General features: G+C 44.7%; 1 protein-coding gene across 5 annotated transcripts in view; it reads right to left on the reverse strand.

Annotated features, from left to right (window-relative positions):
• AIG1 (androgen induced 1) overlaps nucleotides 1–21309 on the reverse strand; it is a 931740-nt gene that overhangs the window by 830432 nt on the left and 79999 nt on the right. The window contains exon 2 of one of the 5 annotated variants that reach the window (XR_010176073.1): nucleotides 9398–9468. The exons of the other annotated variants lie outside the window; for them this stretch is intronic. The gene's annotated coding sequence lies outside the window, so the exon portion shown is untranslated. The remainder of the gene's footprint in view (nucleotides 1–9397; nucleotides 9469–21309) is intronic. 5 annotated transcript variants of the gene reach the window in all.

Below are 21309 nucleotides of genomic sequence, written 5' to 3' on the forward strand. Positions count from 1 at the left end.
GAGGAGGATATGGGTGTTGCTGGCGCTGGGGAGGAAATTGACCAGGAGGATTCAGATGGTGAGGTGGTTTGTTTAAGTCAGGCACCCGGGGAGACACCTGTTGTCCGTGGGAGGAATATGGCCGTTGACATGCCAGGTGAAAATACCAAAAAAATCAGCTCTTCGGTGTGGAGGTATTTCACCAGAAATGCGGACAACAGGTGTCAAGCCGTGTGTTCCCTTTGTCAAGCTGTAATAAGTAGGGGTAAGGACGTTAACCACCTCGGAACATCCTCCCTTATACGTCACCTGCAGCGCATTCATAATAAGTCAGTGACAAGTTCAAAAACTTTGGGTGACAGCGGAAGCAGTCCACTGACCAGTAAATCCCTTCCTCTTGTAACCAAGCTCACGCAAACCACCCCACCAACTCCCTCAGTGTCAATTTCCTCCTTCCCCAGGAATGCCAATAGTCCTGCAGGCCATGTCACTGGCAAGTCTGATGAGTCCTCTCCTGCCTGGGATTCCTCCGATGCATCCTTGCGTGTAACGCCTACTGCTGCTGGCGCTGCTGTTGTTGCCGCTGGGAGTCGATGGTCATCCCAGAGGGGAAGTCGTAAGCCCACTTGTACTACTTCCAGTAAGCAATTGACTGTTCAACAGTCCTTTGCGAGGAAGATGAAATATCACAGCAGTCATCCTACTGCAAAGCGGATAACTGAGGCCTTGACAACTATGTTGGTGTTAGACGTGCGTCCGGTATCCGCCGTTAGTTCACAGGGAACTAGACAATTTATTGAGGCAGTGTGCCCCCGTTACCAAATACCATCTAGGTTCCACTTCTCTAGGCAGGCGATACCGAGAATGTACACGGACGTCAGAAAAAGACTCACCAGTGTCCTAAAAAATGCAGTTGTACCCAATGTCCACTTAACCACGGACATGTGGACAAGTGGAGCAGGGCAGGGTCAGGACTATATGACTGTGACAGCCCACTGGGTAGATGTATGGACTCCCGCCGCAAGAACAGCAGCGGCGGCACCAGTAGCAGCATCTCGCAAACGCCAACTCTTTCCTAGGCAGGCTACGCTTTGTATCACCGCTTTCCAGAATACGCACACAGCTGAAAACCTCTTACGGCAACTGAGGAAGATCATCGCGGAATGGCTTACCCCAATTGGACTCTCCTGTGGATTTGTGGCATCGGACAACGCCAGCAATATTGTGTGTGCATTAAATATGGGCAAATTCCAGCACGTCCCATGTTTTGCACATACCTTGAATTTGGTGGTGCAGAATTTTTTAAAAAACGACAGGGGCGTGCAAGAGATGCTGTCGGTGGCCAGAAAAATTGCGGGACACTTTCGGCGTACAGGCACCACGTACAGAAGACTGGAGCACCACCAAAAACTACTGAACCTGCCCTGCCATCATCTGAAGCAAGAAGTGGTAACGAGGTGGAATTCAACCCTCTATATGCTTCAGAGGTTGGAGGAGCAGCAAAAGGCCATTCAAGCCTATACAATTGAGCACGATATAGGAGGTGGAATGCACCTGTCTCAAGTGCAGTGGAGAATGATTTCAACGTTGTGCAAGGTTCTGATGCCCTTTGAACTTGCCACACGTGAAGTCAGTTCAGACACTGCCAGCCTGAGTCAGGTCATTCCCCTCATCAGGCTTTTGCAGAAGAAGCTGGAGGCATTGAAGAAGGAGCTAAAAGGGAGCGATTCCGCTAGGCATGTGGGACTTGTGGATGCAGCCCTTAATTCGCTTAACAAGGATTCACGGGTGGTCAATCTGTTGAAATCAGAGCACTACATTTTGGCCACCGTGCTCGATCCTAGATTTAAAGCCTACCTTGGATCTCTCTTTCCGGCAGACACAGGTCTGCTGGGGTTGAAAGACCTGCTGGTGACAAAATTGTCAAGTCAAGCGGAACGCGACCTGTCAACATCTCCTCCTTCACATTCTCCCGCAACTGGGGGTGCGAGGAAAAGGCTCAGAATTCCGAGCCCACCCGCTGGCGGTGATGCAGGGCAGTCTGGAGCGACTGCTGATGCTGACATCTGGTCCGGACTGAAGGACCTGACAACGATTACGGACATGTCGTCTACTGTCACTGCATATGATTCTCTCAACATTGATAGAATGGTGGAGGATTATATGAGTGACCGCATCCAAGTAGGCACGTCACACAGTCCGTACTTATACTGGCAGGAAAAAGAGGCAATTTGGAGGCCCTTGCACAAACTGGCTTTATTCTACCTAAGTTGCCCTCCCACAAGTGTGTACTCCGAAAGAGTGTTTAGTGCCGCCGCTCACCTTGTCAGCAATCGGCGTACGAGGTTACATCCAGAATATGTGGAGAAGATGATGTTCATTAAAATGAATTATAATCAATTCCTCCGCGGAGACATTGACCAGCAGCAATTGCCTCCACAAAGTACACAGGGAGCTGAGATGGTGGATTCCAGTGGGGACGAATTGATAATCTGTGAGGAGGGGGATGTACACGGTGATATATCGGAGGGTGAAGATGAGGTGGACATCTTGCCTCTGTAGAGCCAGTTTGTGCAAGGAGAGATTAATTGCTTCTTTTTTGGGGGGGGTCCAAACCAACCCGTCATATCAGTCACAGTCGTGTGGCAGATCCTGTCACTGAAATGATGGGTTGGTTAAAGTGTGCATGTCCTGTTTTGTTTATACAACATAAGGGTGGGTGGGAGGGCCCAAGGACAATTCCATCTTGCACCTCTTTTTTCTTTTCTTTTTCTTTGCATCATGTGCTGATTGGGGAGGGTTTTTTGGAAGGGACATCCTGCGTGACACTGCAGTGCCACTCCTAGATGGGCCCGGTGTTTGTGTCGGCCACTAGGGTCGCTAATCTTACTCACACAGTCAGCTACCTCATTGCGCCTCTTTTTTTCTTTGCGTCATGTGCTGTTTGGGGAGGGTTTTTTGGAAGGGACATCCTGCGTGACACTGCAGTGCCACTCCTACATGGGCCCGGTGTTTGTGTCGGCCACTAGGGTCGCTAATCTTACTCACACAGCTACCTCATTGCGCCTCTTTTTTTCTTTGCGTCATGTGCTGTTTGGGGAGGGTTTTTTGGAAGGGACATCCTGCGTGACACTGCAGTGCCACTCCTAGATGGGCCCGGTGTTTGTGTCGGCCACTAGGGTCGCTAATCTTACTCACACAGCTACCTCATTGCGCCTCTTTTTTTCTTTGCGTCATGTGCTGTTTGGGGAGGGTTTTTTGGAAGGGCCATCCTGCGTGACACTGCAGTGCCACTCCTAGATGGGCCCGGTGTTTGTGTCGGCCACTAGGGTCGCTAATCTTACTCACACAGCTACCTCATTGCGCCTCTTTTTTTCTTTGCGTCATGTGCTGTTTGGGGAGGGTTTTTTGGAAGGGACATCCTGCGTGACACTGCAGTGCCACTCCTAGATGGGCCCGGTGTTTGTGTCGGCCACTAGGGTCGCTAATCTTACTCACACAGCTACCTCATTGCGCCTCTTTTTTTCTTTGCGTCATGTGCTGTTTGGGGAGGGTTTTTTGGAAGGGCCATCCTGCGTGACACTGCAGTGCCACTCCTAGATGGGCCCGGTGTTTGTGTCGGCCACTAGGGTCGCTAATCTTACTCACACAGCTACCTCATTGCGCCTCTTTTTTTCTTTGCGTCATGTGCTGTTTGGGGAGGGTTTTTTGGAAGGGACATCCTGCGTGACACTGCAGTGCCACTCCTAGATGGGCCCGGTGTTTGTGTCGGCCACTAGGGTCGCTTATCTTACTCACACAGCGACCTCGGTGCAAATTTTAGGACTAAAAATAATATTGTGAGGTGTGAGGTATTCAGAATAGACTGAAAATGAGTGTAAATTATGGTTTTTGAGGTTAATAATACTTTGGGATCAAAATGACCCCAAATTCTATGATTTAAGCTGTTTTTTAGTGTTTTTTGAAAAAAACACCCGAATCCAAAACACACCCGAATCCGACAAAAAAAATTCGGTGAGGTTTTGCCAAAACGCGTTCGAACCCAAAACACGGCCGCGGAACCGAACCCAAAACCAAAACACAAAACCCGAAAAATTTCAGGCGCTCATCTCTACTTTAAACTTGTTATTATTCTGTAGGGGTCACTTTATGGCTGTCAGCTTCTCCCTAGGCTTTCCTGCTGTTACACAGGAACAGCAGCTGTCAGTGAGTGCACACACCACTCAAAAATCAACAGATAGTAACTGTATTGCCTGGTACACAAATGGCACTGCCTAAGAAGGCATAACAGGTACGTCTTGTAGAATAACGTAGGGAATAATGACATCCACAACTAAAACGGAACATTGGAGTGAAATTATGTTCACTATATCTGCTCTGTATCTTCTGGAGGGTAGGTAAGTATGGCATTAATTGATATGTTGACGTTATATTTGCATGCAAAATCAGGTACATTGCTATATCCGTGTTGGGTTCACGTGACTGACGGTTGGGATCCCAGCGGTCAGCATACTGACGCTGGGATCCCGGCTGGAAGAACGCCGGTAGGGGGGGCGAGCGCAACGATGCCTCTTACGGGCTTGCCACTTTTCGGGCTCGTGGCTCGCTGTGCTTGCCACAGGTTTTATTCCCACTCTATGGGTGTCATGGACACCCACGTGTGGAAATAGCCCCCGGCCCGCTTTCGTCCGGGATCCCGGCATCAGTATGCTGACCACTGGGATCATAACCACATCCCCTATGGCCAGGCTGGATTCTACAATAAACACCCACTCCCTGCTATTAAGAGCAACATATTCTTTTTCTCAGTCTCCACCAATTTCACTCATGCTTGTGCCTATAAAAACTAGTACGTAACATCTGTGTTTCTCTGCATATTTCCACATTCATAAATTACTCTTAATGTGTATTTATAATATTTGGGTAATTACTCTAGAAAACATTATTGTAAAGAAGACTGTTATTTGGAACTAATGTGGTTAAAACAAACTTCCCTACTGAACACAACCATGGACAGATTGTGAAATTATAGTGGCCCATATCTTATCTATTTTGATAATCTCATTCTCCCAGGAAGAAGCCCGAAAAGAAATGCAGATGGCTGGTGATGGGGACAGGACTCAACATTTTGTGTCATTTGGTCTCGCCCCATCATGGCAAAATACTGCAAATCGCACATAAATGAGGAAGGGTGGTACTAATGATGTAATTATCTTAGAATTGCATCACTTTGCCCTGTCAATATTATCTACATTCTGCCCACTTCACCACAAAGTGGATGCGTGATGAACACCCACTCTTCCAGGAGCCCAGGGTACGCCCTGAACATTTGTCAGACTCTCGGAGGTTCCAGGAGATTAGGCCACTTTGAAGTGGCCCTGAAAAAAGATATGAAAGTGGCTTATGTAGGAGGGACCACATTAAATATAAGTGAGCTCAACAAAAAAGTAAGTGGGGTTAATACAAAATCCATATCAGGGTAAGAGTAAAAAAAATGTACCCCCTCCGAATACAATACATTCTTCTTTTCTGGCTGGGTGCTCTGTGCCACTGTCAGCAATGTCTGTCTGTCATTATCTTTTTAGTGTCAGAACAGCCCTATATATGTCAGGGGCTGCCCAACTCCCATGTTTGTCTTTTTTTTTTTTACATAGGAGGAACATTTTATTTTTTTTATAAAGTATTAATTTGTATCAGGCAGCTCCATAATCTCATGGTGTGGCCACACACATTAAATTATCGATATATTGCTGGCGGTCAGGATCCTGGCAGTCAGAATACTGATACTGGAATCATGACACTATTCGGAATGCCGACACCGGCATTCCGAATAGGGTCACCTTCCCGGTGCCAGAATCCCAACAGCCGAGATCCCGAACAAGCAGCCACTGGGACCCAGGACATGTAAGCTGCAGCGGTGGGGGTGTTAGGTTGAGGCTGCAGAGGCAGGGTTATGTTTAGACTGCTGGGAGGGGGGTAGGTTTAGGCACCCCCCAGGGAGGGTTTGGGTTAGGCTGCGGGGAGGGGAGGGTTTAGACTGAAGTGGGGGGGGGGGGTTTGAATACAATTACCTTCCCCTGTCAGAATTCAGATCAGCGGGATACCACGGTCAGTATTCTGACCACCGGCATCCCGACCACTGACAAATCGATCCCAATCCACTTTTCATAACACAGGAATATGAATTATCTGAGGAGTCTTCATATCTTTTCCTTTCGTACCCCTGAAAGGTCATATTTTTCAGATTTCGATCCGTGGAAACATGTGGGGGGTAATTACTGACCAAGGAGGGTAATTATTGACCAAGAAAAAAGGTGAATTTGCCTGTGCATAAATAAAAAAATCCTGAAACATGACCTTTTGGGAGTATATTACTTGAGGAATGGAGCTGTAAAAAATTAGTCTGAGTTTTCAAGCTATATTACGAAGTTATTACAAATATATTACATGTATATTATTAAGCATATTATTAAGCATTCAATCAATAGTTATACAATATGTACCAATACAATAGCAATGAACTACATTTATAGGTATACTGTATGTGTATTAAAACCAATTAACTTTATCATACTCCCAAATCCTGTACACTTACATTTATAAAGCAATATAACTATATTTATTCTTCTCGCTTTATACCCTAAACCTTAAAAATGAATGAGTAAATGCATACATACTGTACATAAGCTACAGAATAACATACTAGAATCAGCTATGCAGTACATGACTCCTCAATGACATAACAGAACATGCAATCTTATGACAATGACAGTCATCTGATCAGGCACTCTGAAGCCTAAAGCAACACATCTGCATGATATATAAGATAAAGAGTTGGAAATTGACAGAAACTGAATAATGATCCTGTTGATAAATTCTCGGGTAGAACAGCCTGATTGTCCCCTATGTGGCCATATTTAGCCTCTGCTTACTTCCATGCTTCTAGAGGCACTTATGGTTCATACAAAATTGGGTTTATTAGTTGATAATTTCCAAATTCAAAAACATAGGGAAAGTTGTTTTAATGAGGAAAATGAGCTACAGGAAGAGAGACAAGAAGTGCCTTCATTGGTTTATAAGAAGGGTATGCAATAGATCCACAATATTGTTCACATATAGTAGCATGTAACGCAAGCTGATTCTGAGTAGCACAACCGATTTAGCATCCTCTATCATAGTTGTATCAGTTGGGATCCCGGTGGTCAAGATCCCTACGCTGGAATCCCGACTGCTTAACATGCCGACACTCAGGATACCGACGTACAGCCTCTATTCCCACTTGTGGGTGTCCACAACGCAAGGAGCTCCGTTGTACTTACCACCCTGTCGGCATTCCAGCTGTAGGGATCCCGGGGCCGGTATGCTGAGCGCCGGGATCCCTACCACCAGTCATGCCTACCCAACCCATCCTTGACTATATGGTAATGCTAGTATCAGCACTTCCCTTGGTGTACAAGCATGTGTCTGACTGCGCAAAGACTGAGACACCTAGTTAAGTGTCTACAGATGCTGTAATACTTGCGCCAGCCCTTTCTGTCTGAGGATGGCTTCCAGTGTGAACAATTAGACATCTGTGTACGCAACCAGTTCAGCGACACATCCATGACACTCCAAAAAATGCACCCATAAAATGGACCATCTCTGTGCAACTACTGTAAATAGCCAGCTCCCAGTCATTGCCGAGCAACGCCCAGCACTTTTCCAGTATATCTCTGATACTGTGCATCTGAGTTGCACCTGTGGCTCTGTGTGCATACATACGCAACTCTGTGAATATTGCATGTGAATCCGGCCAACTATGATCTGAAAATTAAGTTGAATGAATGTAGTGCAAACTTATTTTCAAGAATATACATTGACTTCTGTTCAACTTGTTTTTACAGTTTACAAGTCCTATTTAAAACAGCCCTCCATTTCCCATACTATTAGGACTTTGTATTACAGGTTGAGTATCCCATATCCAAATATTCCGAAATACGGAATATTCCGAAATACGGACTTTTTTGAGTGAGAGTGAGATAGTGAAACCTTTGTTTTTTGATGGCTCAATGTACACAAACTTTGTTTAATACACAGAATTATTAAAAATATTGTATTAAATGACCTTCAGGCTGTGTGTATAAGGTGTATATGAAACAAAAATGAATTGTGTGAATGTAGACACACTTTGTTTAATGCACAAAGTTATAAAAAATATTGGTTGAAATGACCTTCAGGCTGTGTGTATAAGGTGTATATGAAAGATAAATGTATTCTGTGCTTAGACTTAGGTCCCATCACCATGATATCTGATTATGGTATGCAGTTATTCCAAAATACGGAAAAATCCCATATCCAAAATTCCTCTGGTCCCAAGCATTTTGGATAAGGGAGACTCAACCTGTATATGTATCCCTTGTTTACAGTACTTTATAAAACAGTATAGCAATCTTATAATAAGTTATTGCACTCTCACCCTGAATCAGCACACCAATGGTAAAACATGTAGACAACTCTTTCCAGTTGTACATTGTTACACAAAGCAAGATATTTGCATGAGAAGGAAAAGCGAAACATTACAGAGCAGATACAGTACTAGAGAATTTGTTTTATGTTCACTTATGTCTATTAATACTGCAGAAAATTGTGCATACTAAAATATTTTTTGATTTATTGATCTAATAAAAATTAACAGTATAGTTCTTGGTTTCAAGCTAACCATAAATTCAGAACATGATGGCCCTCTAGTTTTGGGGGGTAATTCAGACCTGATCGCTATGGTGCGTTTTTTGCAGCCATGCGATCAGATAGTCGCCGCCTACGGGGGGAGGGGGAAATTGTTGTGCAGGTGTGCAATTGCATTTGTAGCAGAGGTGCACAAACATCAGTTTGTGCAGTCTCTGCTCAGCCCAGGATTCCTGGTGATCGGGGTCAGAGCGGACGTCAGACACCCTCCCTCCAAACGCCTGGTCCCTCCTGCGTTTTTCCGGACACTCCTGTAAAATGGTCAGTTGTCACCCACAAATGGCCTCTTCCTGTCACACACCTTGCAATTCCCCGTGCGATTGCTTTTTTCGCACCATCCCGTCGTTAGGCACCGATGCCCGGTGCAGTCGTCCGTCGCGCCAGCGCATTGCGGTGCATACGCATGTGCAATTCAGATCTGATCACCAGCTGTGCGAAAACGCACAGCAGCAATCAGGTCTGAATTACCCCCTTAATGCCTTTGATATGGGAATTAGTGAAGTTTACAAACTGTCACTGTGCTGCTAGCTTCCAGGAGAGAACCACTTTGCATGAGTAGCTATCAGAGACACACCCTGACTGACCATGTTGCTTAGGGGATGATGTATCAAGCAGTGAAAAGAGTGGAGAAGTTATCTGTAGCAACAAACCAGTTCTACATATCATTTTATAGACTGTACTTGATAAAAGTTACCTTGCTGCTGATTGGTTGCTATGGGTAACTTCTCCACTCTTTTCGTTGCTTGATACTCTCCCCACTTAGTCCTGAAAAGAAATGTTATGAGGGACAAAGCTGAAATCTATGGTTTGGAGAAGCATAATCATGTGGAACAAAGCCGAAGCTGATGGGTCAGAGAATGTAGAATTTTGAGGGATTAAGCAGAAGTTGATAAATAGGCAACAACAATCTTTGAAGCATAAGCAGAGAAACGTAATTTTAACTTTGTGCAAGAAAGATTAGTAGAAGTCAGGGCATTATAACAGAGGTATATTAGTCTCATTAGATCAGACTAATCCAGATATCCATGGCTACTCATGGCCCCTGGCTTCCAAATATGACAGGAGAGTATGGGCTACAATGAATAAAAGAATACAAATGAATGACCATTGGTCCAATTGTTTTTATCTAGTCAGGAAAGCTTCTCACAAAGACATGGTGGCTCAGACCTATCCTTCACACAGCCTGTGCAAATAGAGAAATCCTTCACGCAATCTTTGTTCCCTTCAACTCCGCTACTGAAGGGCGATGCTATATTAACTGTGAGCATCATTACATTTTATTATGAATACGTAGCCTAAATAGGACCTGACATTAGATCTTCTTTGGAAGAAATCAAGCCTTTTATTTATGAGCTGGGAGAAAGAACAGATTACATTAAATCTAAAGTCCCCCATATATTAGCGACAAATTTATGTCATTTTCTGGTCCCTCAACGCCTAGGTCAGGAAAATGGGAATATTAAACAAGTTTGAAAAACTCGATTCCCCAATCCGAACCGAAAAAAAATAGTTGAGATCAGCAAATTTGGGATTTTTAACATGAAGGATTTCCCCAATTCCTCAATGGATCTTCGGTCATCGAGGGCTGCCAATCAACGGTTACGAGCGGCAGATCAGGGGAAACAGCGCATAGATCTACGTGGGCCTTAAGTTATCTGAGCTGGTGAAATCCCACAAGGAGCTCAATGAAGTATATAAAAACACTGTAACATTGTTACAAAATATTACGTATAGAAGAGTCTTTGAATTGGCTCAGGAGACTGACTTATTATCGTATACCTTCAACATTTACGCTTCATAAATGGTTCACAGTCAACTGACCAGGATATGCTTATTTACTGTATCCACAAACACTCTTTCCCAAAATAAATTTTTAACTTATCAACTACAGATCATATAATCAGGCCTGATAATTTAAATTAAGACGATTGTGAAGATACCTAAACTGGTACAAAGTGATGTCCCTGGTGGAACATTTATTTATTTATTATTTATTTATTACCAGTTATTTATACAGAGCACACATATTCCGCAGCGCTTTACAGAGAATATCAGTCCCTGCCCCAGTGGAGCTTATAATCTATATTCCCTATCACATGTACACACAGACACATTCACACAAAGGTTAATTTTGTTGGGAGCCAATTAACCTACCAGTATATTTTTGGATTGTGGGAGGAAACCGGAGTACCCGGAGGAAACCCACGCAAGAACGGGGAGAATATACAAACTCTGCACCGTTAGGGCCATGCTGGGGATAGAACCCATGACCTCAGTGCTGTGAGGCAGTAATGCTAAACATTATACTATCCGTATTGCCCTTTTCATCCAAATTCACCCAGATCATTCCCCTTCTCCTCTAACCAGATGAAAGTTATTCCAGCCAATCACTTGAGGAAAATGAAATGTCCTATGTATGGGGTATCACTGTAAAAGTAATAATTTTTCAAACTGATAGAGAACTAATTTTGGAAAATTTTTGAATGTGCATTAAGATCAGGAAAACAAATAGCAGTCAGAAAAATAATAGAGACTATCACCTAAATGGTTAAACTTTAGTGGATGGATATCTCCCTCTGGGTGATGCTCTAGAAAGTGAACATAAAGTCCCATGCATCACATGCTTTCAAAAACTTTTAAACTGGTCTGTTAAGAAATTATTATTATATGAAAACGTAATTGCTTAGTACCAATGCATTACCGTACAACATAAAAGACCCACTAAAATCTTGGTATTCTGGAGAAGTATGTTGTTTGAATTTGTGTAGTTATCCCGTGCATCAAGGAGAATCGTCCATCTGCGCTTTTCCTAATAACATGTATTTTCATAAATAGTTACATCATAGCATATATAAACAAATAAAGACATAGGGCCGGATGTAATGGGTTGCGAGACGGCCGCAGCTGCGAGACTCCTGCCATACTTGTACGTTTTTTTAAAGCAGCAAACCTGGTTGGTTTTGCCTTGTAAACATTTGCCACTTTAAAAAAACTAACAAGTAAAAACGTACGAGTTTAGCCGGAGTCTCAGAGCTCCGGCCGTCTCGCAAGCCATTACATCCTGCGCATAGACATAGTATTGGGCATTTACGCACAGTCCACCAGTCTGGTGACTAAAGAAAGGAAGATGTGCATAAATCCCTTAGATATTTAGTTCAGAACCAAGCCACCAGAAATCTCTTTTGGCTATCACAAGAATATGGACGGTAAAAAGCATATCACCTACAGTATCTGAGAAATGCAAAACAGGTAAAATAGGGTACGATTCCCCAATCTCTCCTCATATTGGATACTGGAGAAACAAGAAGTACAGTGTAACGCTAGAGCAAGATTTGGAGTCTAATACTCCTGCACTGTGCAGTGACTCCTTTATATAAGTAGGAAATTCAAATTTAGTGTCAAGCGTGATGTCACACTTGGTACGCCTTGGTATAGAAAGGGAGATGAGAGAAAGTGTAGGAGAGAGAGATGGGAGGACAAGGAGAACATGGGAGAAGGGGGGGGGGAAACACCTGTAATGATAAGAACAATAACTGGAAACCCAGTGACTCTGCATTCATTGGTAAATTAAGAAACAGAATTATTGGTCTCCATACCAGACAAAGATCAGCTTTACAGGAATCTTCCACTTCCTATAAGTCATACAATACCCACTGATAGAGTCATTGGAAGATTGCAGAAGTTACAAGAACATTACAAGTCATTGCACCCCTGTTCTGTACATTTCACTAATTGGTTAACCGCCTCTTCTCGTATTCTGTGGTACTCCCCAAAGTTCAGGAGTCTCCTGGATGCTCTGCGGGAGTAGGCAAGTATATTCCATTCTTGAACAAAGGAGCAGGAGTGTTAGTAAATGGAGCATGACATTTAGGGATTGCCCAAAAATGTGCTCCATCTGTATGTTGCACAACAAAGGAAGATATACAGTATTTTGCTTTGGGAACATTAATACAAGCAGTATCAGTCAATGATTGTTACTTTTTTCACTCCGGTAAACTGTATTATGATTATGTTGTTTTGGAGTCAGGGGAGGATCAGTGCACTCAGAGGGAAAATAGATACAAATAACGTCCCTTCCAAACTCTTGCCAAAAAAACTTGCTCCTAAACCCTGCAGCAGGAAGTAACACCTAAGAAGCATTTACCTAAGAATCCTACAGGTATTGCTGGTTGTTTCATTATTTTGATGCGCTAAACCCAGTTCAGAGAAACCAAATGGTTGCTTTTAGAATGAGGTAGTTTAAACCTCTATGTTGGGAACTGGCATGAGGTATGATCACGTGACTTAGCCTGTCTATAGTGTGGCATGGGTGTGTTTGTCTGTTGGACTTTATGTAAAGGCTTGGCTAAGGACCTTAGCCTCTTTGTTCCAGTCTTCCCACCCTCCCTGCCTTATTGGTTGATGATTAAGCGTTGGCTATTCTGTGGCAGGAAAGAATGGACCAGTCCAGGTGCAATCATTTATATTGGATGTGCACTCTTTATTTACTAGTAGTTGGCTGTACCACCCTAATGAGGTGCAGTGTAATCACCCAAACCAATGGGTAGTCAAATTAGAAGATCGAACAAATACCCTCTGTGCTGTTATAGTTGAGATGTGCACCTTGAGCGGTATCTCCCTACAATACATATTGTTGCTTGTTATTGTGGATTGTGCTGATTTTGACTGTCCTTTCTTTGCCACCATAATTCCCCTTAAAAATGTATTTAAACTAGTGATGAGCGGGTTCGGTTCCTCGGAAACCGAACCCCCCCGAACTTCACCCATTTTACACGGGTCCGAGGCATACTCGGATTCTCCCGTATGGCTCGGTTAATTCGAGCGCGCCCGAACATCATCATCCCGCTGTCGGATTCTCGCGAGATTCGGATTCTATATAAGCAGCCGCGCGTCGCCGCCATTTTCACTCGTGCATTGGAAATGTTAGGGAGAGGACGTGGCTGGCGTCCTCTCCGTTTATTAATAATATTTGTGCTGCTTATTGCTTAATTGTGGGGACTGGGGAGCAGCTGTATAATATAGGAGTACAGTGCAGAGTTTTGCTGACCAGTGACCACCAGTATACGTTGTCTGCCTGAAAAACACTCCATATCTGTGCTCAGTGTGCTGCATATATCTGTGCTCACACTGCTTAATTGTGGGGACTGGGGAGCAGCTGTATTATATAGGAGGAGTACAGTGCAGAGTTTTGCTGACAGTGACCACCAATATACGTTGTCTGCCTGAAAAAACACTCCATATCTGTGCTCAGTGTGCTGCATATAACTGTGCTCACACTGCTTAATTGTGGGGACTGGGGAGCAGCTGTATTATATAGGAGGAGTACAGTGCAGAGTTTTGTTGACCAGTGACCACCAGTATACGTTGTCTGCCTGAAAAACACTCCATATCTGTGCTCAGTGTGCTGCATATATCTGTGCTCACACTGCTTAATTGTGGGGACTGGGGAGCAGCTGTATTATATAGGAGGAGTACAGTGCAGAGTTTTGCTGACAGTGACCACCAGTATACGTTGTCTGCCTGAAAAACACTCCATATCTGTGCTCAGTGTGCTGCATATATCTGTGCTCACAATGCTTAATTGTGGGGACTGGGGAGCAGCAGTATTATATAGGAGGAGTACAGTGCAGAGTGTTGCTGACCAGTGACCACCAGTATACGTTGTCTGCCTGAAAAACACTCCATATCTGTGCTCAGTGTGCTGCATATATCTGTGCTCACACTGCTTAATTGTGGGGACTGGGGAGCAGCTGTATTATATAGGAGGAGTACAGTGCAGAGTTTTGCTGACAGTGACCACCAGTATACGTTGTCTGCCTGAAAAACACTCCATATCTGTGCTCAGTGTGCTGCATATATCTGTGCTCACACTGCTTTATTGTGGGGACTGGGGACCACCAGTATATATATAGGAGGAGTACAGTGCAGAGTTTTGCTGACCAGTGACCACCAGTATACGTTGTCTGCCTGAAAAACACTCCATATCTGTGCTCAGTGTGCTGCATATATCTGTGCTCACACTGCTTTATTGTGGGGACTGGGGACCACCAGTATATTATATAGGAGGAGTACAGTGCAGAGTTTTGCTGACCAGTGACCACCAGTATATATAGCAGTACGGTACGGAAGGCCATTGCTCTACCTACCTCTGTGTCGTCAAGTATACTATCCATCTAGATTCTATACCTGTGGTGCATTTTAGTTTTGCAGTTTGCTGACAGTGACCACCAGTATATATAGCAGTACGGTACGGAAGGCCACTGCTCTACCTACCTCTGTGTCGTCAAGTATACTATCCATCCATACCTGTGGTGCATTTCAGTTGTGCGCAGTATATATAGTAGTAGGCCATTGCTATTGATACTGGCATATAATTCCACACATTAAAAAATGGAGAACAAAAATGTGGAGGGTAAAATAGGGAAAGATCAAGATCCACTTCCACCTCGTGCTGAAGCTGCTGCCACTAGTCATGGCCGAGACGATGAAATGCCATCAACGTCATCTGCCAAGGCCGATGCCCAATGTCATAGTAGAGAGCATGTAAAATCCAAAAAAACAAAAGTTCAGTAAAATGACCCAAAAATCAAAATTAAAAGCGTCTGAGGAGAAGCGTAAACTTGCCAATATGCCATTTACGACACGGAGTGGCAAGGAACGGCTGAGGCCCTGGCCTATGTTCATGGCTAGTGGTTCAGCTTCATATGAGGATGGAAGCACTCATCCTCTCGCTAGAAAACTGCAGTGCCACTCCTAGATGGGCCAGGTGTTTGTGTCGGCCACTTGTGTCGCTTAGCTTAGTCACACAGCGACCTTGGTGCGCCTCTTTTTTTCTTTGCATCATGTGCTGTTTGGGGACTATTTTTTTGAAGTGCCATCCTGTCTGACACTGCAGTGCCACTCCTAGATGGGCCAGGTGTTTGTGTCGGCCACTTGTGTCGCTTAGCTTAGCCATCCAGCGACCTCGGTGCAAATTTTAGGACTAAAAATAATATTGTGAGGTGTTCAGAATAGACTGAAAATGAGTGGAAATTATGGTTATTGAGATTAATAATACTATGGGATCAAAATGACCCCCAAATTCTATGATTTAAGCTGTGTTTGAGGGTTTTTTGTAAAAAAAAACACCCGAATCCAAAACACACCCGAATCCGACAAAAAATTTTCAGGGAGGTTTTGCGAAAACGCGTCCGAATCCAAAACACGGCCGCGGACCCGAATCCAAAACCAAAACACAAAACCCGAAAAATTTCCGGTGCACATCACTAATTTAAACGAATAAATACCTAGCAGTTTTTCTCCCAAAATATATGTACAGTATCTGTGTCTTTATGTATTAGTTTTATTTGTAGTATTATTATTATTATTATTATGATTATTATTATTATATTGCTGATAAGTGATTTCCATGCATGACACGACTCATCTGGTAAAAGGTTTATACAAATATGTAACATGGCAACTGAATACCAGTAAATGCTTATGACCTGTTATTGTACAGCTGGAGACAGAGGGCTTAATTCTGAGTTGATCGCAGCAGCAAATTTGTTAGCAGTTGGGCAAAACCATGGGGGTCATTCCGAGTTGATCGCTAGCTGCCGTTGTTCGCAGCGCAGCGATCAGGCTAAAATTTGGCATTTCTGCGCATGCGTATGGGCCGCAGTGCGCATGCGTGAAGTACTTTCACAACAAACGATGCAGTTTCACACAAGGTCTAGCAACGCTTTTCAGTCGCACTGCTGATCGGTGAGTGATTGACAAGAAAGGGGTGTTTCTGGGTGGTAACTGACCGTTTTCCGGGAGTGTGCTAAAAAACGTAGGCGTGTCAGATAAAAACGCAGGCGTGCCTGGAGAAATGGAGGAGTGGCTGCCCGAACGCAGGGCGTGTTTGTGACGTCAAAACAGGAACTAAACAGACTGAAGTGATCGCAAGGTAGGAGTAGGTCTGCAGCTACTCAGAAACTGCATGAAAATATTTTGGAGCAGTTCTGCGATCCTTTCGTTCGCACTACTGCTAAGCTAAAATACACTCCCAGAGGGCGGCGGCTTAGCGTGTGCACTGCTTCTAAAATCAGCTAGCGAGCGATCAACTCGGAATGAGGGCCCATGTGCACTGCAGGGGGGGCAGATATAACATGTGCAGAGAGAGTTAGATTTGGGTGGGGTTTGTTCAAACTGAAATCTAAATTGCAGTGTAAAAATAAAGCAGCCAGTATTTACCCTGCACAGAAACTAAATAACCCACCCAAATCTCTCTCTGCAAATGTTATATCTGCCCCCCCTGCAGTGCACATGGTTTTGCCAAATTGCTAACAGAATTCCTGCTGCGATCAACTTGGAATTACCCCCATGGGTTTGCCCAATTGCTAACAAACTTGCTTCTGCGATCAACTCAGAATTACCCCCAAAATTCGAATAAGTCTGTTTGTTTAATAATTTTTCAAGAACAAATCATGGCAACAACATATCAATAATTTCCTATGGAGTAAGAAATACATAATTTCTCCAAAATAAGTCCAATGAATATGCATGTAAAACAACCATATTGCATATCTCCTTCACTCCATCCTCTTTCATATTATCACCCACACAAAGAAACTGTTAGTTCTGTATAATATGAATACTATTCCATTGCTTTAATTACATCCTCAATATTGATATTTATAGTGTTTGGAGTGTTAGCTGTTAATTAAATTGTAAATACATTTGTGTTGTAAATAAAACCTGTAGAATTGTTTCCTGCCAGACATTAAAATAGTCATATGTAATGCAAGACCAGGGGTGTATCTAAGGGTCCCAGCACCCCTGGCAAAGTAAGGGACTGGCGCCCCCCCCCCCCCCCCTTCCCTATTTGAGATAGGGAAGGTGGGTGTATGTATGTTTGTGTGTGTCTGTATCATATATTTATAGTATGTATATATATTTTATATATATATATATATATATATATATATGTATATAGTGGTCGAAGTGGAACTTTTGAAGTGGGAGTATGGAAAAGTAAAGGCTGTAATATGCACATTACGTGACACAGTATAAGCCGAAATTCACATACAGTATGCCACACAGTATGAGCCGAAAATCACATATGCCATACAGTATGAGCCGAAATTTACATTATGTCACACAGTATGAGATGAAATTCACATATGCTACACAGTATGAGCCAAAATTCACTTTATGCCACACAGTATGAACCGAAATTCACATTATATCACACAGTATGAGCCAAATTCACATTATACCACACAATATGAGCCAAAATTCACATTGTTTCACACAGTATGAGCCGAAATTCACATTATGCCACAGTATATGCCGAAATTCACACTGAATGAGACAAAATTCACATTATGCCACACGGAATGAGCCGAAATTCACATTATGCCACACAGTAGGAGCCACAAGTCACATTATGCCACACACTATGATCCACAATTCACACTGACTGCGACAAAATTCACATTATGCCACACTGAAAATTCGGGGACAGGGAGAGTGAGAGCAGTGACATAGAGACGGAAAGTGACAGCAGGGACAGTACATAGGGACAGGGAGAGTGACAGCAGGGACAGGGAGAGTGACAGCAAGGACATAAGGACAGGGAAAGTGACAGCGAGAGTGACAGCAGGGACATAAGGACAGGGAGAGTGACAAAAAGAGGGACATTAAGGACATACAGTATGGACTAGGGAGAAAGGCAGCAGGGTAAGAGATTACCTAATGAGCAGCGGTGGTGTGGAGGAGGCTGTGGTCACTGGTGCGGAGGATGAGGAGACTGTGGGCAATGGAGGCGGCTGTGGGCATCTGCGGCATGGAGGAGGCTGTGGTCGGTGGTGCAGAGGCTCTGGTCAGCGGCCTTTGGCGCTGCTCCTATGACCGCCACCATTATCAAATCTTCCGCGGACTGTCAGCCAAACAGCAGCTGGCGCGCAGCCGCTCCTGAATGGCTGCCGGTTCAAGAGCTCCAACTGACGCGTGAATAGCGCCAAATTGGAAAAAATTGCGACGGCGACGGATCACTGTCAGTGCTCGTAGTGCCAGTACGCCATACCGGCCCACTTCAAGCACATATATATATATATATATATATATATATAAACTTACACTTGGACTGGCACTAAGCGTAATGTAATGCTCCGGTGCCCCCAGAAGAAAAGGGTGTTATCAAATGTCGAAAAAATCTGCGGCACTCAGAGGCGAGGTAAAACGTGTATTCACATCAGTATAACAAACCCAGGTTTGTTATACTGATGTGAATACACGTTTTACATCGTTAAGCCTCTGAGTGCCGCAGATTTTTTCGACATTTGATATATATATATATATATATATATATATATAAAATATGGCAGTCGGCGGCACTCGCAGCTCCATCAAAAGGATGACACAGACGCGGTCTGAATAGACTGTTCAGACTGCGTCTGTGTCATCCTTCTGATGGAGCCGTGAGTGCCGCCGACTGCTATATTATACGTCTGGCTACCATTTGCTCACCTGTGGAGGGCACCGGTCGTTTGATGCATATATATATATTTTCATGCTGGGCATTGGAGGAACGTGAAGAGGCAGCACCTTTTTTCCCCCTTCTCCCGGCAGTTCCTCACCTGCCTCGGCAACAGGCAACAATCAAGGAGGCAGCAACTGGAGCCGCCGCATAACAATAAAGAAACACTGCATAAACTACAGCTCCCAGCAGCCCTTGCTTCTGAGAGCTCCGGCAGCCAGGGCTGCTGGGAGCTGTAGTTTATGCAGCGTTTTCTTTATTGTTATGCGGTGCGGCGCCGGACCCCGCACCTTACAGTGGCTCCAGCTGCTGCCTGCCGTGGTTGATGCCGAGGGGCAGGTGAGGAATTGCCAGGGGAAGGGGGAACAAAGGTACGAAGTGTATCTACCTCCTGGCCGCGGGTGGCACCGTCAGGTGGCGCCCCTGGCGAGTGCCATCCTGGCCAATAGGTAGATATGCCTCTGCTCCTCATATGCCTTCTTCTTAAAATGCAGTGCTCCCCATATGCCTTCTCTTTAATATTGCACCCAATATATGCCTTCTTCTCAATATGCTGCCCCCCCCCCCCCCCCCCATATGCCTTCTCCTCAATATGCCATGCTCCCCATATTCCTTCTCAATTTGCCATCCTGAAGATGGGAGATGGCACATGGGGGATGATATATTTAAGTTCTATAATCTATTTGATTCAAGACACCCACCTGCTAAACACTTCCCCCACCCCAAATCTCCCCTCATCATCAGTGTTTTGGTAACTCTGCTGCCCCCGCCCTGTCCCCCAAGCACAGACACAGCCTCTGTGCGCTGAGCCCGCACCCACTGCACAGTCACCTCCGCCGCTGCCCCGTGCATCAGCGCCTGTCTCCCACTACATACTCACACACGGCGCGCAGCAGACAATGCAGACCCGACGGCCGCTGTCACACAGAGAGAGCAGCATCTGTGGCCGGCACCTCCCCCTGGCTGACTGCAGACACAGAAGGAGAGTCCCCCATGCTGCCGCTGGGAGTCATGGACACGCAGCTACTTGCAGACACGTCCACACGCCACCGTCCACCAGCACCATCTCGCTTCCCTACTATTTGATTTTATATCCAGTAGTTGCGAGTGGTACAGCCAGCGGCGCCCCGGCTCTGTAGGCGCCCCTGGCGAGTGCCATCCTCACCAAAGTGTAGATACGCCCCTGTGCAAGACATCCAGTAATATTTCAGAGTAATTACAACATTTAGTTGAATTGCCCTTCTTTGGGTATGATTTGCACAAGTGATAATGCAAAGAAGACAGTGTGTACACTGTTCAGTGCCGTTCTTCTTGAGGTGGGCGATCCATGCGATCCCACAGGGCACCAGCCACAGCACTTTGTGGCTCCATCGTGCTCCCTCTCCTCCCTCTTCCCTACCTAGTATTCCACTCAGGGGGGGGGGGGGGGGGGGGCGCAGATTTTCGTAGAATAACATGGTTGCAAAACTCCGTTCCCCGAGCAGAGTAGTACCAGGGAGGAGGGGGAGCAGGAAATCTGTGCTAGCAAATATACTTACACCCCCTTGGCAATGAGAATTCCGCTTTCCAACGTGCATTTCCTTCCCTTGACAACGAGCATTGATCCCAGAGCATGATACCCCTTGAAATGAGCATGACACCCAGCGCATGAAACTCCTGGCAACAAGCATGACACCTAGTGTGTGAAACCCCTGGCAACGAGCGTGACACCTAGTGCATGAAACCTCTGGCAATGAACGTGACACACAGCACATGAAACCCCTGGCAACAAACAGGTAATTTAAAAGTAATTAGAAGCTTTACTGTAGGGTATAATGTACCACAGGCATTGCAGTGTATGGCATAATATGCTGCAAGGGGCATTTCTATGTGGGGCTTAATATGGTGGAATCTTTATTTTTTTCCAGTGGTGGCCGAGGTCTGTTGTTGCTGGTGTGGTTCATAGGGCTGGCTACTCTTAGGTCGACCACTATTGGTCAACAGTAACTAAGCTGACACCCAAAAAAGGTTGACAAAAGCATTAGGTCAACATGAGCAAGGTTGACATGACAAAAGGTCGACATGAGGTTTTTGTTTTTTTTTAAATTGTGCCATTTTCT

Source organism: Pseudophryne corroboree, chromosome 4 (assembly GCF_028390025.1).
Source record: "Pseudophryne corroboree isolate aPseCor3 chromosome 4, aPseCor3.hap2, whole genome shotgun sequence".
In the NCBI taxonomy this organism is placed as follows: Eukaryota; Metazoa; Chordata; class Amphibia; order Anura; family Myobatrachidae; genus Pseudophryne; species Pseudophryne corroboree.